General features: G+C 42.1%; 1 long non-coding RNA gene across 1 annotated transcript; it reads right to left on the reverse strand.

Annotated features, from left to right (window-relative positions):
* Positions 1 to 3,407: 3,407 nt before the first annotated feature.
* On the reverse strand, positions 3,408 to 8,493 carry LOC146208955 (uncharacterized). The gene is made up of 4 exons (XR_014703410.1): positions 8,367 to 8,493; positions 7,625 to 7,709; positions 6,393 to 6,501; positions 3,408 to 3,577 (listed from the first exon to the last, which is right to left on the reverse strand). It is a non-coding gene; the product is annotated as an uncharacterized LOC146208955 (long non-coding RNA).
* Between the last annotated feature and the right edge of the window lie 10,951 nt (positions 8,494 to 19,444).

Here is a 19,444-nt window from a genome sequence, read left to right on the forward strand (position 1 = left end):
TGTAGTAAATAATAGATTTTGCTACACCTCTGTTGGGCCGTTTTTTTTATTTTATTTTTGTTACACCAATAAAATAACTTGGTCGATCAATATGTGATGAGTGGAGAGAGAGAGAGACAAACATTTATTCAGAGCAGGCGTGAAATATTCAACCTATGTGGGCAGCCTCCTCATTTCAGGACAGCGCGGACTCGAGCAATCTGGTTTCCCTATTTGTTCCATGCGCTTTGTTCAGGGCCCGAACGTTTGCCTGGCGCCGGTGTTTGTTGTATGCAAGATCCATATTTCGTGGGATGGGGGCTACGGTGATATATGAGCAGATTGCGTCCGGGATGCGCTGCTTGGTGGTTTTGGGTGCTAAGCCTTCTCTGTATCCCAGTTTCTTAAGGGTTGCACGTGTAGTTTCTGATAGTTTTAAGCGTTCCAATTGGCTTATTATGTGGGCCTCGGTAAGCTCCATCCACATGTTATGAAGGCCGAGGTAAAGGAGGCGTTGCGTAGAGGCATGTTCGCATATACCGATGGCGATTTGATAGCTTTACAGATGAGTATGTTGAGTTTCTCACTTCTGCTTTCTTTAAATTCAAATACACTGTTTCGTATCTTATGCGGCTTAGGATGAGAGCCCGGATGATTGGGAATATTTTTACGTTTGAAGTCTATTATGGGGGGAGAGTGTACAATGCAAAAGCAATGTGGTGTCAATTACCACTTTTTTACTTAGATACTGAGCTGACCAGGTTTGACGGTTCCTGTTTTATTGCGAAAGCAATACTGCTCTAGGTTTCGAGCCTTCAGCGTAGTGCGGCCGGTAGTCACGTCTTACCCACGTAACGCTGTGACGTCACAGCCCACGTGGGCTGGCAGGAGCTGCCAACTTGGGTCTCTCGTTTCACATGACAAGATTATGTCATAATCAGCCTGCTAGGACTCTGGCATTCATGTTACCCCTATAGGCCATTAAGGCACGTTGATTATCATCATCATCATCATCAGCCTGACTATACCCACAGCAGGGCGAAGGTCTGTCCCATATTTCTTCAATTAACCCGGTTCTGTGCTAGCTGCATCCACTTGACCCCTGCGAACTTCTTAAACCCCTCCACCCACCTCATTTTCTGCCGCCCCCTGCTACGCTTTCGTTCCATTGGAATCCAGTTTGTTACCCTAAGCGACCATCGGTTATCCTCTCTTTGCACTACATACCACGTTGATACCACTTGGTTAAAGCGGGGCTTATATGTGTACTGGAAAAGAAGAAAAAGATAAGAAGAACTCTTGGTCGCCCGCAGCTAATGCTTTCGCTTAATATTTGGTTCAGCACCGTTGCACCGTTGTAATTTTTTTTATAACACCTTCCCTCCTTACTTGCTTGACCAAGAGCTAATTTGCGCCTTAAAAATGCGATTAGGAACATCGCGATCTCCAGCAATGCTTGGAGAATGGTTGTAACGGAAATGGCACTCAATGGTGCGAATAGCTGCACCCTAAATAAGCAATCTATATTCATTTCTGGGCATGCAATAATTTGCGTTTTTAAGGAGAAAGTCTTTCTATGCTCATGGAACAAAATGCTGTCCGCGAGAGTTATACACGAGACCTGTCATATTACGCGAAATTCCGCTAGATGCGTTCTTGTCTAGCGTTCCTGTCATCTTAATCTGTCACGATTCTGGTCCGTGTCCGGGTGTTAAGGCTCCAGGTCCACACGATGAAGTGCACGAAAGGTGACTTATTTGCAGTCATAGTACAGGGCACAACAATACCGGCACATGGGCTGAAAGTTGCTGGCTTGTCGCGACTGTCTTCTTGCAGCGACGGCCAGGGAGACACCGACACGTCCGCTCCAGGCGCGCATAACGGCGCGCGACGACTCTCACGACGGTCTCGAGGGGTCTTGTTCGACCACAGGCCGATCGCCTTCTTTTATAACGGTCAGAAAGCAATTGTCTTCAAACTGCCCCATCCGGACGCTGTAATTGGCCGCGGGCCAAGAGGCCCATTCACGAGCGCACTGGGTTCTTACCGCGGAGCGAGGAGGTAGGAGAAGAGGGCGCGCCGCTGAGACACCGACAGTCATTGAGGCGCCAATATGTCTGGCCTCAACTCTGATAAGTCCAGACACGCCAGTCGCCGAGGCTTCTCCTAAGTGCGCTGTTGCCTTGCGATGCAGCACCAGGTTGGTAAGCGGGCGTCAGGCGCATTCGACCGCACCCACTCGACTGCAGGAACCGCTCGCTGCAGGGTCCGCAGGTATCGGGGCTAGAAGCACGATCACAAGAAATCCCACACTTCAACATGCGCCTGGGAACTCCAAGCGTTAGAAGCGATGGTGATAAGGTGTAAACCGATTATCATTATATATACCACTGCAACGAACGCCGATAACTGGAAAACAAGGAAAGAAAAAAAATAGGAGAAAAAGTGTATGCACTCCGCCTTTCTCCTCATAAAAGGCATCTAAGGGACCCTCTAATTTTTGCTTTTGATTTATAAAATATTTTTATTTTTAGATAGCTTTATACAAGACATTAATTAGGGTGTCCTCTCAGCGCTAGTTTTACGTGACTTCGCTAGTGACATCATTTGCTACTCGGTCCCCCACTAACGTGACCATGCATCATTGGCCTTGAATGAGTCTTAGTGCGAGCCATGAGGCCCAGCGCTCAATAAGATAAACAGCAAGAGAAGAGATATAACGGGAGGCGAAAAGGTGATACTCAGTGTCTACACTCTAAAAAAAAAAGGTGTGATCTTAGTCTTTTTGGGGGGTAAACTGCTTGTCGCTGAGCTAACACCTTTTTGGGGTAAGGTTACGCTGTGTCTTGGAAGACTAAGTATTTATACCATTGCATGTAGTGTAGCATTACGCTTCTGGTAGCATAAACTTGCACCTTCACAAGCAGTGTAACTGTATTCTACCTAGGCATAACGTTGTACCTTTCATAAAGGCCTATGTTTTAGTCTGTCGATGGCATAAGCATACCCTTGCATCAAAGGTGCAAGTTCGCACCTTGACAACATAAACTTATCCTGTATGTACAGGTGCAAAGTTACCATTTTAGAGTATAAATTTATATTACGACAAAGAGCGCAAAGTTTTGCACCTTTATGGTGCAAGCTTATACCACCAGGAGAAGGACAACGTTGCCCTCCAAGCAGTTTAAAGTAATGCCATATTACATAGGGTATCTAAGCATCATCTTGTGGTATATATATGCTATCCACACAAGAGTACTATTACCAATCTGCATCGTAAACTTGGTCACTGGAAGCAGGAATAAAGCTAACCAATACATTTCAAGATTTTCTGGAAGGAAAGATTATGTTGAAACATTGCAATATCTTTGTGTCATCTGGAGTGTGACAGTGAGCAATGTTTCAGGTGAGGTAGGCTGTGTCATGTTGTGTTCAAGCCGTAAGTTATGTTGCAGAGTGAACAAAAAGAATTTAGAGAACAATTGGTTAAGATAACATACCATGGTGTTTATTTCACCTCATTATACACCGAAGTTGCAGCAAGGGACTGGATAATCTTCTCCGCACAGTCAGGGCAGGGATGTACCATGTATTTGACCTGCATAGAAAAGAGAACTTGTAATCGGTTACTCACGAAGAAAGTCTCACAAAACATGCTTATGGAGTAATTAATTCACATATAAAAATAACACTGTACAAAGGGCAAGTAAAAAGGAAGACAGATGGAAACAGTGCACCAGTACAGGCTTCCAAGTGTTTATATAATGAGAATTGTGAACTCACACAATATATAGATCAATGAAAATTCTCCAAATCTGAGCTTTACCTGTGCCACTAACACACACATAGACAACTAGCACATTGCAATCTCAGAAAAAATTGACAATATGCTCAATAAGACACAATATACAATGAGACATATTCTTGTTAGGAGCAGGGTCAAGCCATAGGCATCACTGATGTTGGACTACCCAGAGGGTCGTTTAAAGAAATATGAATGAAAACATATTGATAAAATAGAAGCTAGCCTAATAAAGGGAAAAGATGTGATTTAAAAAACCCCTCCCTCTACTCGTTCATATGTGCAGTTCTCCTTTTTTTTTATCATTAGCTTTTTATGTTAAACTTTGTTTTATCACCTTCACTTTCACCTTTGTTGTTTGCTGGTTTCCACTCCAACACCCAAACATTATAGTTTGCTTTCACACCTGACCATACCAGTAGTCTTGTTTCTAGTCACTATGGTCTCACCCTCCTAGAAAACACTGTCTCTGGTCCTTCATGACATTATCTTATGTTGCCTATAGTGTTAATGTTTTCCTGAGACTACACTGTCTTTAGTCGTCTGATCATCCATCACAAGTGACAACTGCAAATCTGTTCTTTTTTTTTTAGGGGGGGGGGAGAAATGGGGGGAGGTTCTTTTGTTCTTGCATTCGTTGTCATTTCTCATGAATATAACGAATGAAGCTTGTTCCTGCAGAGCTTGCTCCTGCAGGGGTATGTCTAAGGCCATTCTATTGTTTCTGCCTTTAGTGCAGTTTACATTCCTGGAAAAAGGCATGAATATACCACAGAGGCTATGCCTTATAAAATGCGGGATACCACTTATGAAAGATGGAACATTTCATGCTAAAAGAGCAATGATAGCAAGGCACATCCAAAGCACCTTCTGCACATGTGCACTACTGCAGTGATGTCACAGATGCAGAATTATGTAAAGCATGGCAATAAAATGCAACTTTTACATAAGTTCATTGCTAGTTTCACACCACACATCAGCTTATGCCGATGCCAAAAACTTCTCGAGACTGCCGTTTCACTTCAAAACTACATTATCTTGCTCAGGAGGCAAAAAACAATACACTTCAATACCCCTATAATTCCTTGAACAAACCACAAAGCTTGAGATTCTATCTATTGCTGCTTCATGTAATGCTCGCAGCACATGCAGCAGGAATAAAACTTCTCATAAACTGCAATTTGCCAGAACTGTCAACTGCTTATCTCTTTAGATGCCTAACTAATGAAATTGTAAATGCTGACCAATATTATACAAGAATGATTATTAAAAAGTGTTTACAACAAATTTCTCGAAGATTATGTTCTTTACCTTTACAGATTGCAAATCATAAACTATGAAGAGACACCCGCGCAGTCTCTGCTGGTGGGTTGTGCAGCAATGTGGACTTTGGGTACCTGGTACAGCTTCAGGATTAGACTTAATTATCTATTCTTTTCGTTTATAAAAGGCAATATGAAAACTGCAAAATTGAAGGCTATTAATGAGTGAGCCTAGGCCTAAAACCCTCCTAATCATCTATGTGGTCTAACATAATGAGCATCAAAAATATTCCTTTAAAAGCTTTGCAAGTTGGTTTTTCCACATTACATAACTAAAAAAGGGTGTTGCTGACATTTCTTATTCAGATAATATAGGCATATTTTGTGTTTTTGATGATGCAGAAGAAGCTAACATGATTTTGGCAACAATACCAAGTGCAGCAACATTTTTTACATGCAATGTGGGAAAGCAAGACAATAGTTTTCAAATATGCCTTTCCTTGTTCAATATTCTGAACTACATTGCTCTTTCAGAAAATTTAAGAACTGGGCTCACCTATAATATTGGGGACCCTCATTTCTGGTATATAATACTGTCCCCTAAAATTAAAATGCAAAAGTTAAGTCAATTTTGGTTGATTAGCCATTCAGTCATTATCTTCTACCACAGACATGTCCACTGTGCTTCACAATCCAGTTCTAATTGTACTGCAAATTTCATTTCATTCATTCTCCCTTTATAGGCCCATAGACATGACATAAGGGGTGGGGGCATATATATATATATATATATATATATATATATATATATATATATATATATATATATATATATATATTTGTTAAATGGTAGTGGTGGAACACAAGGAAAATATGCTGAGTACAAATGCCACAAAACAATATAAAGAACACAAAAGAAACAATAAAGCTGAAAGTGCTAAAATACCGTCCATTACATATCACCTGCAGTACTTCATTTTTAGTTTCATTTTATTGTGAACATACCTAGCAACATAAGAGCATGTGAGTTGTTGAAAATTACACCCATCAGAGAACATAACCTTACTGCTGAGAACCAAGTGCAAACAATTTAAATATTAGGTTTTGAAGAAAAAAAGAAAAGAGGCATACATTAACAGCTCACTCAATAAAAAGAAGTCAACATGTTCAGATCGATTACATACTGAAAAAATTCCTCCCTTGCTAACTTGCTCAATAGCACTGAATGGTTCCAAAATCAATGTAATGCCAGGGCTATTGCTCCTCAGCATAGAAAAATATGCTCTTTGATAGACATAAAGCAACAATGAACAGACCACAATGCCACAGCTATGTCGAAAAATACATACCACACAAATCTTGCCATAAGTAGTCGTCCAGCGCTGAAGAAAGCAGGTTGATCTTTAGAAGCAGGAGTAACAGCACTTCTACACCGTATTCCTCCTACTGGCAGGTACGCTGCAGCAAAGGTATCATTCATAACATTAGCATGATACTCGTAACTAGTACATACATAACTATAGTACAAAAAGTAATGGCACCACACATGCCAAAACAATGACTCAAATATTTTGACAATGAGCTTAAAAGCTACAACTCCTGTTCCTAGATATATCTGTAACAATATCTGCCACCTCTTTACAGTCGAAATAACTGCTTAAATAAACTAGAATAGCAGATTTATGACAAACTGCTAGCACAATGACAATACACATTAACTTCAATGAGGGAATGTCTCAGTACCAGTGAATTGTAGTAATGAGTATAACACAATGTCTGACAACAGAAACTACAGAAGGAAAAGAATGTGTTGTTATTGGTCAGGCATAGCCTCCTTTCTATGGGTCAGGAGGCTGAAAAGTTCAGAATGGAAATAGCTGAGTAGAAACTATAGCAAATCCCCAAATGAAAAATATCAGTGATATAAAAATTTTCCTTAGCTCGCTAACGAAAATTAGCACATTTAATCAAAATAGCTGTTTGGGCCAGTTGGTTCATACTTACACCCTAAAAGACCAGCGAAAAAAAAGAAAAAAAAAAGAATACAGGTACAAAGGAACACAAAACGTATTTAAGTGCCCGTCCTGTCATTTTTTGTTCCTTTGTCCCCGTAATTATTTTTTTTTGCGCTGGTCTTTTTATGTACCGATTACAAAAAGAAAGTCAGTCTTAAAGCAGAAAAGGGGTGACACATGGTTTGCTTCAATGCTGAAGACATCTGATCACCAGCTAACCCAGATTTTTCACTTGTTAAGTGATTTGATCGAGTCCAATATTTATTATCAGTTCTTAACATAAGTGATCAGCAAGTTAAATAACACTATTTACTCGCACACGCCCTCAAACACAATGAAACTCAATTGATAAGTCACTGTCTGGGCGTGCACCATATTGCACGGCATGAGCGAAAATGGCAACACGCAAGGAGACACACACATGGCACGCGACATAAATATTCTCCGATGAGAATCCCAAGCAGTATACATTGAGGCAGATGTCAGTGATCAGCAATATGTGCCACAAAAGTGCGCGTGTCAATTTAAACGCCCCTTTCTGGACGGAAACAATGCTTTGGACTTACCAGCACGGATAGCAGAGACCAGTTTCAAATTCTTTGAAGAAACGACAGTCTACGTTCTTGCGCAGACGAGACGAAGGACTTGAGCCTGCAGCGAAAAAAAAAAAAAGCGTGAGAAATGTCTTTCCTGCACATTGCGTCACTGCGACAGTATACATTACACGAATCGGCTCGGTCCCACCTCTGGTCTCGACGCCATCAGCTCAAAACTGCGGGGTTAAATCGGCGTTCTGAAAGCGTGACTTTAGGATATCAAGCGCGCTGCCTTCGAACGTACAGGTTGCTGGCAAAAGAACCGTAAACTTAACCCATCACCCTGCATGCTCTCCCGCATTTATGGCAACGTTCCCGTAAAGCAGCAACAACAGACGATCAAAATCGATTGTAGGCACCGAGCAAAAATAATGCGGCATGCAAACACGTCAATGCGTATCACCGGGACTATAGCGCTCGTCGACGCATACTTTCGACCGCGGGATATGCTTGTGAGCGTCGTAGACGACTAAAAATGCACCATTAACATCCCGCAAAAAGGTCGTGACCATCTGAAAATTTTGGGATGCGCCGCTCCTCCAGTCTGAACTGAGGGAGTAGTATGCTCAGGTTGGGATCCAAGACGTCGTGCTCAGAGGCCGTTTCACAGACAAACAAGCAGCGTCTCGGACGTAAGCAATAACAAAACATGTTCAGGCCAAGTTAAATAGCACAGAAAAACACGTAAAACGAAATGTAAAACATCACTTACATGCGCGGCTGAAATTTGGCGCCAAGGATCCGTTGGAACACCACCACCGCGACGACCAGCCATCCGCCGTTTCATTCCGAAGTTCACTTTCACGAAGTCGTTTCATAGTGAGGCATCGATGAGCGCACTCGATGAAATAATCGCTGAAAGCAACCGAACTTTTCTAAAAACACAGATGAGTACCAACGACAAAGAGCACGAACGCTGACTCGTGCGGCAATCGCCGTCGTCGTCTTCTCGGACTCGCAGAGTCGCAGGGAACGCAAGCAGGCTCAAGCAACTACGAACACGTGACGCTGCGTTGAGAATAAAAGCAACAAAACTAAAAAGCAACTGCTTCGCTTCTCGCCTCACTACCACTCCCCCCTCACCTCCCCTTTCTCCCTGTTTTGCAGCGTACACACTTGTCTGTCCGCCCTTGTTCTGAGTTCGGCCTTGCTCCCTCCACGGTCAAGCTCGCGTAGGAGTCAAAAGACGGGACAGGGGTGTCGGGGGGGGGGAGGTGAAGGGGGGAGGCACCGCTTTTTGTAAGAAGATAAGATGCTCCCAGCTTTCGACGATTCCCACCTCCTCCGGGGAAAAACGAGGGGTCCTTTTGTGGTAGCTCTTGAAAGGACATCGGACGGGAAGTAGGAACACAGCCGCACCCAGCTGGAAACCGGTTACCATCATAAAAAAAAAAGAAGAAACAAGCGGCAAACTTTTTTTTTGCTTGAGCTGCAGAGACGAAATGGTGTAAAGTCATGCGAGAGAGACTAACGTCTTCCGTGCGGGTGATTGCGCAGGGTATATTTAAGCCATGCGGTTTCAGATAGCATAAATCCCGAAGTTACCTTCCTTTTACACTCTTTTTTTTTTTAGAGTGTAGGGCTACTCTTTCGCTCTTTTCATTTCACTCCTACCTTGCTCGCTTCCCTCATGGCGCGGTACAGGTGTACACCGAAACGAGTGTTTTCGACACTGCGCCTTTACTATTGGTTAAACCCACTTGTTTTGAGTCTGGTACCTCATATTCTTAATACCACTAAACTGTACCGCAATATGTGGAGAACACGAAATATATATAAGGTACTGTCATAAGGAACCCAAATTGATGGAAAGCAGCGGTGAAAGAACCTATTATTCAAGCGCACGCCTTCATTGGTGAAACGTGTAAGAGCAGAGGCTTCCGTCTACAGTAAAATGACTCTTTCAGAAATTCACATATCCGTTCATAATATATGATGAAGAAAGTATCTGAGCAATCTTGTTAAGCAGGATCGTATGTTCTACACTGTCGTAAGTCTTAGCAACATCAAATGTCACCAGAGCTGAGACTTCCCTTCTGCGTAGCGAGAGGAGGATTCGGCTCTCTAGATCTACATGCGCAGACTATATGGAGCAGCCGTGTCAAAAGTAAATCGGTGATGAGCAGAGGTAGCTAACTTCCTAAACACGCTTTGATAGACGACTGTGCATTATTCCTTCTGTTTCTCTGACTAAATTTGAAGTTAGTGTAATTGGCCGAATGTTATCTAAGTCGTATCCCTTCCATCAATATATGAACGACAAAAATTACTTTCGCCGCCTTCGAAATGTGCGAAAGAAGGGTTCACAAGATCTAAAAGGTGACTTGTAAAATCGTTGGTTAAAATATTAATCATTCCAACAGTGACACTACCGTACCCTGGAGCTGAAGATTGCATCTTTGTCAAGATTGATAGCAGCTCTGACAAGAAAACCTTGCTAAAGTTTGAGCAGCGAGCGTGTGTACACAAAGGGGCTGTGTCTGGAATCGTAACGGCAATCCCTGAGAAACGCAGTCCAAGGTTTGATTAGCCTTCTATGGTGCAAGCACTATTCAATTAGTGTGTTTAGAGACTGCTGAACACTTCTTAGGTGCCATGAGCCTATATAAAAACTTTAGATTACCTGCACGTAAGAGATATGTGTTTAAATTTTTGTTGTACTCCTCCTCTGTTTTTTCAATTCTCCTGTTGAAAGCTGCAGACAGTTATATATATTGTTACGGACGAAGGAAAAACAAGAGGGCAGGGGCGCGGGCAGGAGCGCGCGCGCTATGCCCGCACAAAGATTCATTAAACGTCATCTCACGGCCATCGAGCATCTTCTCTCTCCTCCGTTCTCTTGATGTCATCGCTTGCCTCCACGTAGCATTTGGTTGGAGGTGCGGGGTACGTCATCCCCATCCTCGCCTTGGAGCATGGACGCCATCTGTAAGCCGGGACAAACGACCGAAGGCCCAGAGGCATCGCCGAGAAGCTTCGCCCCAGCCCTTCAAGCCCAGACTTGACCAACTATCATCCGCCCAGCCCCCAGCCCGGACCTGAAGACAAGGAGAACAGACAGACCAATGAGAACCGAGACGAAGGACCCGAAAGACCCGAATAACCCGAATGACCCGAAGGAACCGATTGACACGAACACGCAACCCCCGCTCAAGCTGCCCGACGAGACCTCGGGCCATCGGTCCTATGGACTCTGGTGACAGAAGGTTGACAGCTCCAGGGGAGGCGGATCCGCCACGCATCAGACGATGATGATGATGATGATGATGGCCTGAGACAAATTGGCGCATACCCATGGCGGGGGATTGGCCAGGGTGCATTGTAGATTTTAAATATTTATGTTCAAGGACTAGGGTATTCAGATAAATATGGATCTTTAACTAGAATTAGGAAAAAATAAAAAGGAAAAGAAAAGGTAATGAACTCGTGCCTAGCATAGAAATCTACCTGTTGAAATTATGTACTCATGAATGAAATCGCAAACTGGTTTTAAGGCATATCCCTTGACGCTTGCTCCGAAGGAGAGGAGAACTGGAATGGTTAGTGGAAGGCCTAATCTCAAAAGGGGAGTTACTAAGTAAATTTTGCGGAGAGATGTGAACCTCTGGCAGAAGAGAAAAAAATGATCGATGGATTCAATTTCTTTGCACTCACGGAGGTTAGTAGCGGATAGCCCCGAACGACATAAATACAGATTTAGTTTCGGTAATCTGCGGCTCAAGAGAGTCATAGACACCTCACATGGCCTTGAAACACACATGCGGCCACGCCGAGGCCATCTGAGGTGTTGGTAATCTGGTGCAGAAATGAGAGGCTTGTTACTGAGGTGATGGAGACGTTGGAAATTTTGAAATCGTGCTAAAGTTAAGTAAACCGTATTAGGTATGAATGGAAGAAGAGGTCCACTAAGAGTGGATTTTGCTAAAAAATCTGCCCTTTCATTATATGTAATACCACAGTGGCCTGGGACCCATTGAAAACGCAAATCTGAAATGTGAGGCGGAAGGAAAAAATAAAGTGAACAGCAAAGCAGAGTGTCCTTCGAATTTTCGAGCGATCAGACATCGTACCGGCAAGCCGTTCTATTCTTACTTCTTACTCGTCTTCCAGCATCCAGACTCGCCCATCATCATGCTATGGAAGCATCAAAACTTCCTCGTCTACGATCGGGACGATCGCTCGGTGGCCCCGGGTCATGTTACGGACGAAGGAAGAAGAGGGCAGTGGTGCGCGCAGGAGCGCGTACGCTAGGCCCGCACAAAGATTCATTATCATCTTTGTCATCTCACGACCATCGAACATCTCTTCTCTGTCCTCTTTTCTCCGGTTGTCATCCCTTGCCGCCACGTAGCAATATTGTAACCAATTAGCAGGACACTGGTTGGAAGATAGGCTCTTCAAGGCAGCTTTTTTAGGTGAACAGATTTTCTCGCTTTCTTGTTTCCACCATTAGGATAGTTGATTAGTAGAGGTTGCCGCGCGTACAGTAAATACCAATTTCTGACCTGCAATTTGTAGAAAGGAAGCTGTCTGCTTAGCTCTGTCGGTCCGGCTTGTACTAACTACCGAAGCAAGAAAAGCGCATATTAAATTTTTATATGCAATGTGGTTATTTCTGAGTCGAGATAAATCCCTATTGAAGTTTATCGAAAAATTATCACTAGTTCTCCTAGAATCCTTTGAGGACCAATAAGTTACCACTACCCCCTATATGAAAAGATTAGTCGAGGATTGAGCGGGAAACTTCTCGCATAAAATCAACAGCTCCAAAATTGGCAGCAGCGTACAGCATTTGTAAACATCCACAACCAGAGAAGCTGGCTGCAGTAATCTGTCCAACTGCCCCAGTCCCTATGATGGGGATAAATCTCCCCTGCAATTACAGCACTGCTTGTGCAGTCCTATAGGCCATCTAAATAGCCTCTCCTGCAAATGCGTAAAAGGAAGCTACCAGCTATTTCTATTCTGCACACTGCGGAGACGAAATACGGATCGCTAAAAGCTCACAGTCAGGATTTTTGGGTATCATTGTTATCAGTCTAGCACACCTGCATATATTGTGATCGGCCCTGAAGATTCTGAAAGTTTTCATTGAATATAATTCATGGGGAGATAGCCATGTTTCATTAACAAGTGCGATATGAGAGTTATGCTATTGAAGAAGTAATTCTATATCAGGAAGGGGAGACAAAACAGAGCTGCAATTCCATTGTAACATTTTAAAATCTGCCATGATTGCTGCCCATGGTTACAGATGCCGTAAACGTCTCTTTGAGGACGGCAGTCTGAGGGAGGATTTGCAGTGATTCTTTTTTTGATCTTACTTGAGGTAGACTAGGTTTTGACAGATACAAAACCTGCCGCTCCTGGGATGGGCACGTCATCTCAACATCTGCGGCGCAGATGTCAATGAGATGTGTATTACTGGACTGGTGAAAACTTGTGCCTGAGAATACTCAGGAGGGGCCGTTGTATAACTGTCTTTAAAAGCTGGCATAGATGCAGGCGTTATTGTCGGAGCCAATGTTGATGATGACAATGACTAAGCCGCTACAATCTTGAGCCAACGCCTCAGAACGGGCGTACATCATAAGCCCAACAGCCGTATTGAAGGGTTTTTCCAGAGAGAACCGCTGCTCTTGTGAAGCTCTTCTCTCTCATAATATCTAATAAGGCCTGTTCACTGCGCTTCGGACAGTCTGCATCATCAGCTGTATGTCCACTATTGAACAGGCAATAATGAGGCTGATCTGAGGTGCAGCTGTCAAGTGACTGCTTTTGTGCACACACACGGCTTCGGGTAGCACACTTGTATGCTTAGCCACTATGTCAAAACCTCCAGCAGCTTGTGATTCGCAGAGGGTGGGGATGCAGAGGGTCCACATGATGTAGAATAGGTCGAATTGTTGATTTTCATCTGGGGAAGAAGAGCCCTCAGGAAGTTGTTTTTGCCGACTTAGTGAGAAATCGTGATCTGTTAACCTCTCGACTGCATAGACGAACAGACAGCATTCCAACTCCCACATTTTGAAATTCATCTATTTCTGGTGGGGAAGATGCCGATTCGATGCCACGCACGATACCTTTGACACGAGCTAGCTGTTCAGGAATGAATGGAATGAATTCCTTCAAGGGCAATGACCTGAAATGTTTGCATTCAAGCAAGTCTGCCACACAGGGAATGTATGCTGACTTGCAAACAATTCCACTACGCACTTAGAGATCTGCGAGTGAGGATGGTTAATAGATATGATTAGTGTTGAATTATTATCAATGTTTTCATTTTGATTATACATCGCCGATTGGGAGAAGAGCCGCGGTGATTACACCAATTCCATTTTTTGGAAGGATTCAAGTGACCGGCTTTGGGCTGCCATTTAGAAAACAAAGGTGATGACCCTCCGCCTAGGGAGGCCAAAGACATGGCTCTTCAGAAACGCGCCCTGAAATTCGCATAAAGAGCGCCTTAGCCCTAATTTAATTCTTACCCAAAACTCTACGCAGAAAGGCCTCACCGGTGCTGAAGACGCCGGCATATCTCGAAATGTTGGAAAAAGCAGCCGAGGTCTTTCTCCGACGGTGTAATTTACTTGTCCTCTGCTATCATCTTCATCTTCTGGACTGCTAAATATGTAATGAATGTTAATAAGCAAAATTTGCATGAACATGACGTTAATACCTTCCTTGCAGAGCTTCATCTCCTCATAGTTTATTTATCGTGAGATTTCAGTATATCCAGCGTTCTCGAGAGACCTGTTTCCTCTCATCAAAGAATGCGATGATAATAAAATTTCTATATGTCGTGGAATTTGCCAACTTTTATTGATGCTGCCCGGGGGCGTTGAAAGTAATGCCGGCCCAAATCGACATACTGGTATATCGAGCACGAGCACTGATGTTTGTCTTTCTCTGTGATGTATGAGGTAGTTAACCGCTTAAACCTTGGTCAAAGGAAATTGTTTCAGCAAATACTAACTGTAAATTATTAGCTGAATGTGAAGAATGCATCGCTGAATGGTCTCCACTGTAGAGCGGTTGTTCTCGGAAATGAGGTGGGTGCCATGAAATAAAACGAAACCTCTTTCCACCTAATGAGTCACAAACTGTTCAACCTAGCACAGAACTTGGCTTAGCTTAAGGCTTCGCGTCAGGATGACAACATTACATCGCGAAGAAATTGCTGTTTTTTCAGTGTAGGGAATTCAGCTACAGATACATTCAGTGAGTCTAAAAAGAAGGCTCACGATTTCTTTCAAATGCAGTTGGGAGAACAATGTCATGCTGAGGGCATTGAACTGCTCAGTGCGTTAGTTCCAAATTCATCTAAATACCAGTAAACCCCGCCATTTTAAAGGCAATAGACGGATTTCGTCTTGCAGAAATAAATTGGAAGGCGCAGATTTTGCTATACTTTGAGTCGGATAAATGCTTGTAATTATTAAAGTGCAAAAAATTATTGTTCAATCTTCGTTAGGACGACATTCTCGTATTTTGCGTGTATGGCTGTGTACAAAATACCGCTATAGAGCATCTATTGCCAAAAAGGTGAGGCAACTATGCTAGGGATTCCAATCGAGTGCCGATTGCTGGTTGTGGCAGTGTTATCCATAGCTGATCTCGTAATTATTCTGGTAAAGAGCACTACTGTAAAGAATAAAACCGTCGATTTTAGCGCACATTTATCAGTGAAATCTCACGTAGCTTCGTGCAATGGATTGTCGCTGGATGATTGCATTCACTACGATGAAATGTTTTCAGCTTATTTTAATGCTTACCGCAGACACAGACGTGGTAGTGGTATGTTTCTTCTTATTCCCTTAAGCCTTCTCGCCTTTGCTTGGCCCGTACCTAATAGCTACAGAGCATCTATAAGAATAACCTTCAGTCAGAGATGGGCAGCTGCTAAATTTTGCTTCTTTTTATCTTTGCCTTACGGTAGTTTTTACAGAGGTTATTTCAGAAAGATGTGAGTCTCTTTTTGAGTTCATAGGTGCCATAAGCAATGATAATATTGTTGAGAGGAATTTTAATACACCTTATATTACATATACCGATAATAAAAAGTCTTTATCAACTTGTCAAAACTGTAGCGTGGTTTCCGAAACCTGTTTATTTAAGACGACCTGTTTAACATTGTTATGAAGCCACACAGAAGAACTCAGGGTTATTCACCTTTCTTAAACCTACTCTTTTTTACCCTCGAGTTCCTTGTGACCAACAGTTAAGTTATCAGTTACCGTTAGACTGGGGATTTACGCGTACTTATAACCTGCTTTTACCCCAGAGCGTAAGGACTCCGTGTCCCAGGAAAGCTGGGGTCAGCTTTGTTGTCAGTTGTGACGCAAAAGCACAATTTGAGTTAAAGCCAAAATGAAAAACGTCTTCCGTGTGTGTGAATCGCTATTGCGTAGTTAATGGCGGGGTCCCTCGGAGCAACATCGAAAGAAAACAGCCCGTTCCCCCGAACGCGCACTGGAACGCATCATGTTAGAAGTGGTGTTCGAGCTTCCCGCTGACTTCATCGCTCAGTAGGCCATAAATAAATATAAAAACAAAAATAAACGTAAAAACTAACAAAATAGTGTGCGCGAAATGGTATCATGATGAACCCTTAAGGACGAACCTTGTGTGCCCCTACTTTTTATTTTCACCCAGGAGTGTCAGGAATGTTTTTGTCATTATAAGGGTGATTACGCGTCACTATCGTCGGAGCTTGCTAGCTTTCTTCATGACTTTAAACTCATTAGGCCAAGATTCTAATGAGTTGTGGGACAGCTTTAAGCAAAGCTCCATCTCCTCATCTATAAGTATGTTCCTTTCATATACATATTAGCTAAGGGGGGGGGGGAAGAATAATCCGGGTAACTTGGGAAACTAAAAAACTAATTAAGTATAAGCGCCGCCTCCTATGTATTTACTGAAGATCTCGGGGCTTCAATCTCTTTGTGAAATTGTGACGTCTTGGAGCATAGGTAAATAAAAAAAAAGCTGTGCAAGAGAGTTACGTGAATGAGTTGCGCCCTAAACTTTAGAAGAGTTCTGAAGAACTGCAGAAAACTTAAAATCAATGGTCGAGAATATTTTGGTATTCTCGCACTAATGATGGCGCTGGAAAAACACGCACTAATATGATAAGGCTTTTTGTTGCAGTGAATATTTCTTTTCAGATTGTGCACCGAATGTGTGGCGCCAACTCCTCGACATAGGTGCCCTTTAAAAAATCGATAGTAGAGCTGATCATAACTTACAAAGGCGTGTCAAACTGGGTAAGTAACATACAAATGTCTTCGTCCAGAGGCCGCTGTTCGTCAAGCCCTTCCTTGACGACCTCCCTTGTCATGTTTTAAAGGCTGGGCTGGAATGATTGCTCAAACCTGATTATTCCCTACATGAAATAGTTTTATAAAGAAAAGGATTCCAGGAAAGAAAAAAAAGCTAACATTGTGCCCCTTAATAGAGTGGTTAAACAAATTTACGCCTGTCAGCTGCAAACCTCTGGGCACATAATCAATATCGGAATGATAAAATATTTTGGACATAACGAATTGTCCTCTCGAGCTCAGCACGGTTTTAGATCAGATCACTCGTGTACTAGGAAAATTCAGCGCGGCTTTTTAAGAAACGCCCCATCGTAAATCACTAGAAAAAAGGCAAAAGAAAGTAACAGGTAGCAGAATGACGCGAAATTAACAGACATGTGACAGCGCTTCCTTTTATTCTTTGCTCTCAGTTCTTTTTGTACAGATCTTTTTTCTCTTGCACGCTTTTTAAGCAGACTCATTCATTGTGCTCATTTTTTCTACTTCGCTACTAAGCAGGGTTCAGTTACCTACAGGGATACAAACAATGTGTTTTGATTACGTATCGCGTTTTGATTATGTTGCTATACGTTCCTGGGCTCTATAGCAGCTTGTTCCGGGGCCTCTGCTGAAGTGATTGTATATTAATTATATCTAGGATGCTATGGCATGTAAATAAATCCATATAGAGACGAATGCGTCATCTAGCACGACGTCAACAGCTCTTCAGATTTTTGCCAAATTCAGGGTAACTTTTACCGCATACGACATTGGTGTTCAAGTGCAACATGTCAATAAATGCAAAAGTGGCAGCTCATTCCTTCACACAGAGCCATAATTTTGTCTTGGTTGAATATATACAAGATTTAGCGTACTGTCAGAGTCTTTCACTCACTCTCTCTGCACACACACACACGCACACACACATATATATATATATATATATATATATATATATATATATATATATATATATATATATATATATATATATATATATATATATATATACATATATATATATATATATATATATATATATATATATATATATATATATATATATATATATATATATATATATATATATATACATATATATATATATATATATATATATATATGTGTGTGTAGGTTGTTTGGCGTTCATTTCCTTCCATATATACGCTATTCTTCTTCACTATTGTGCATATATATATAGCTTGACGTTCACTGTTCTTCCAATCGTAGGTGGGGCAATCATGCCAAGCATGTTGCTTCCGTCCAGCGTCATGTAAACACATTCTGTGGCTTCTTTCTGCAGGCATGTCTCTAAATAAAAGGGTCCTCCAAGTGCATTCTGCAAGCACATGAATATAAATCACATGTCTTCAGCGATTTCATTTAAAGGCCGAAATGATTGCGCTTTGTTAGACCGACAGCGAGGCTTAATTAACTCACGATTGTCCCCATAGATGTGTCACGGCAATGCGAATCTTATGCTGTTAGAAGGCAACCGTCTTTCATTCGTCTGTGATGGTCTTCATGTAATCCTTGTGATAAAAAAATGACCTGAGCGGAACGTGTGGAATCGAGACACATCGACATTGTGAAAGCATCAGACATTTATGAACATGCTAAGTATCAATAATGTTAAAGAAATACGAGTAGCTTCGCTAAGAAATTTAAAATGAGGATAGCTACTGCTTATATATATATATATATATATATATATATATATATATATATATATATATATATATATATATATATATATATATATATATATATCATATGGACAGAAAACGAGCATGAACTCATCCAATTCATTACCTCATTTAACAACATACATCCCAACATCTCATTCACACATACCTACTCCTCCACTCAAATTAACCTCCTGGACGTATTAATTCAATTTGAAGACGGGGCACTAATCACCAATGTCTACAGAAAACCCACGGACTCACAACAATACCTTCATTTTAAAAGCTGCCACCCGCGCCACTGCAAAATATCAATTCCATACTCTCAGGCAATAAGATTCAAACGAATCTGCTCACGCTCAAAAGATTTCGAGGAAAATTCCAACCGTATGCGGGAGGTTCTGAAACACCAGCACTATCCGCCAACTATTATTGATGTTGCCATCCAAAAAGCGGGATTAATTGATCGCAATGAAACATTTGGGGAAGACCGGCCGGCAGCACAAAATGAACATCGCTCAAACCTGGTTTTAACTTTCGGAAACAACCTTCCGAACATCAACAAAATACTAAAACAACACTTTAACATCATCGAACAAAGTGATCGCCTCTCCAAAATTTTTTCTGTGGTTCCGCGGGTTACATACAGACGACAAAAAAATTTACAAAATTATGTAGTACACTCTACTATCGATAAAGCAGATATTGTGGGTTGTATGCCGTGCTTAAAAAATAGGTGTCAAGTTTGCAAACACATGCAAACAACGACCACGGCAAAGAGCACACACTCTGATTTTAAACACTCC

Source organism: Amblyomma maculatum, chromosome 1 (assembly GCF_055883805.1).
Source record: "Amblyomma maculatum isolate TAMU_Amacu chromosome 1, ASM5588380v1, whole genome shotgun sequence".
Classification (NCBI taxonomy): domain Eukaryota; kingdom Metazoa; phylum Arthropoda; class Arachnida; order Ixodida; family Ixodidae; genus Amblyomma; species Amblyomma maculatum.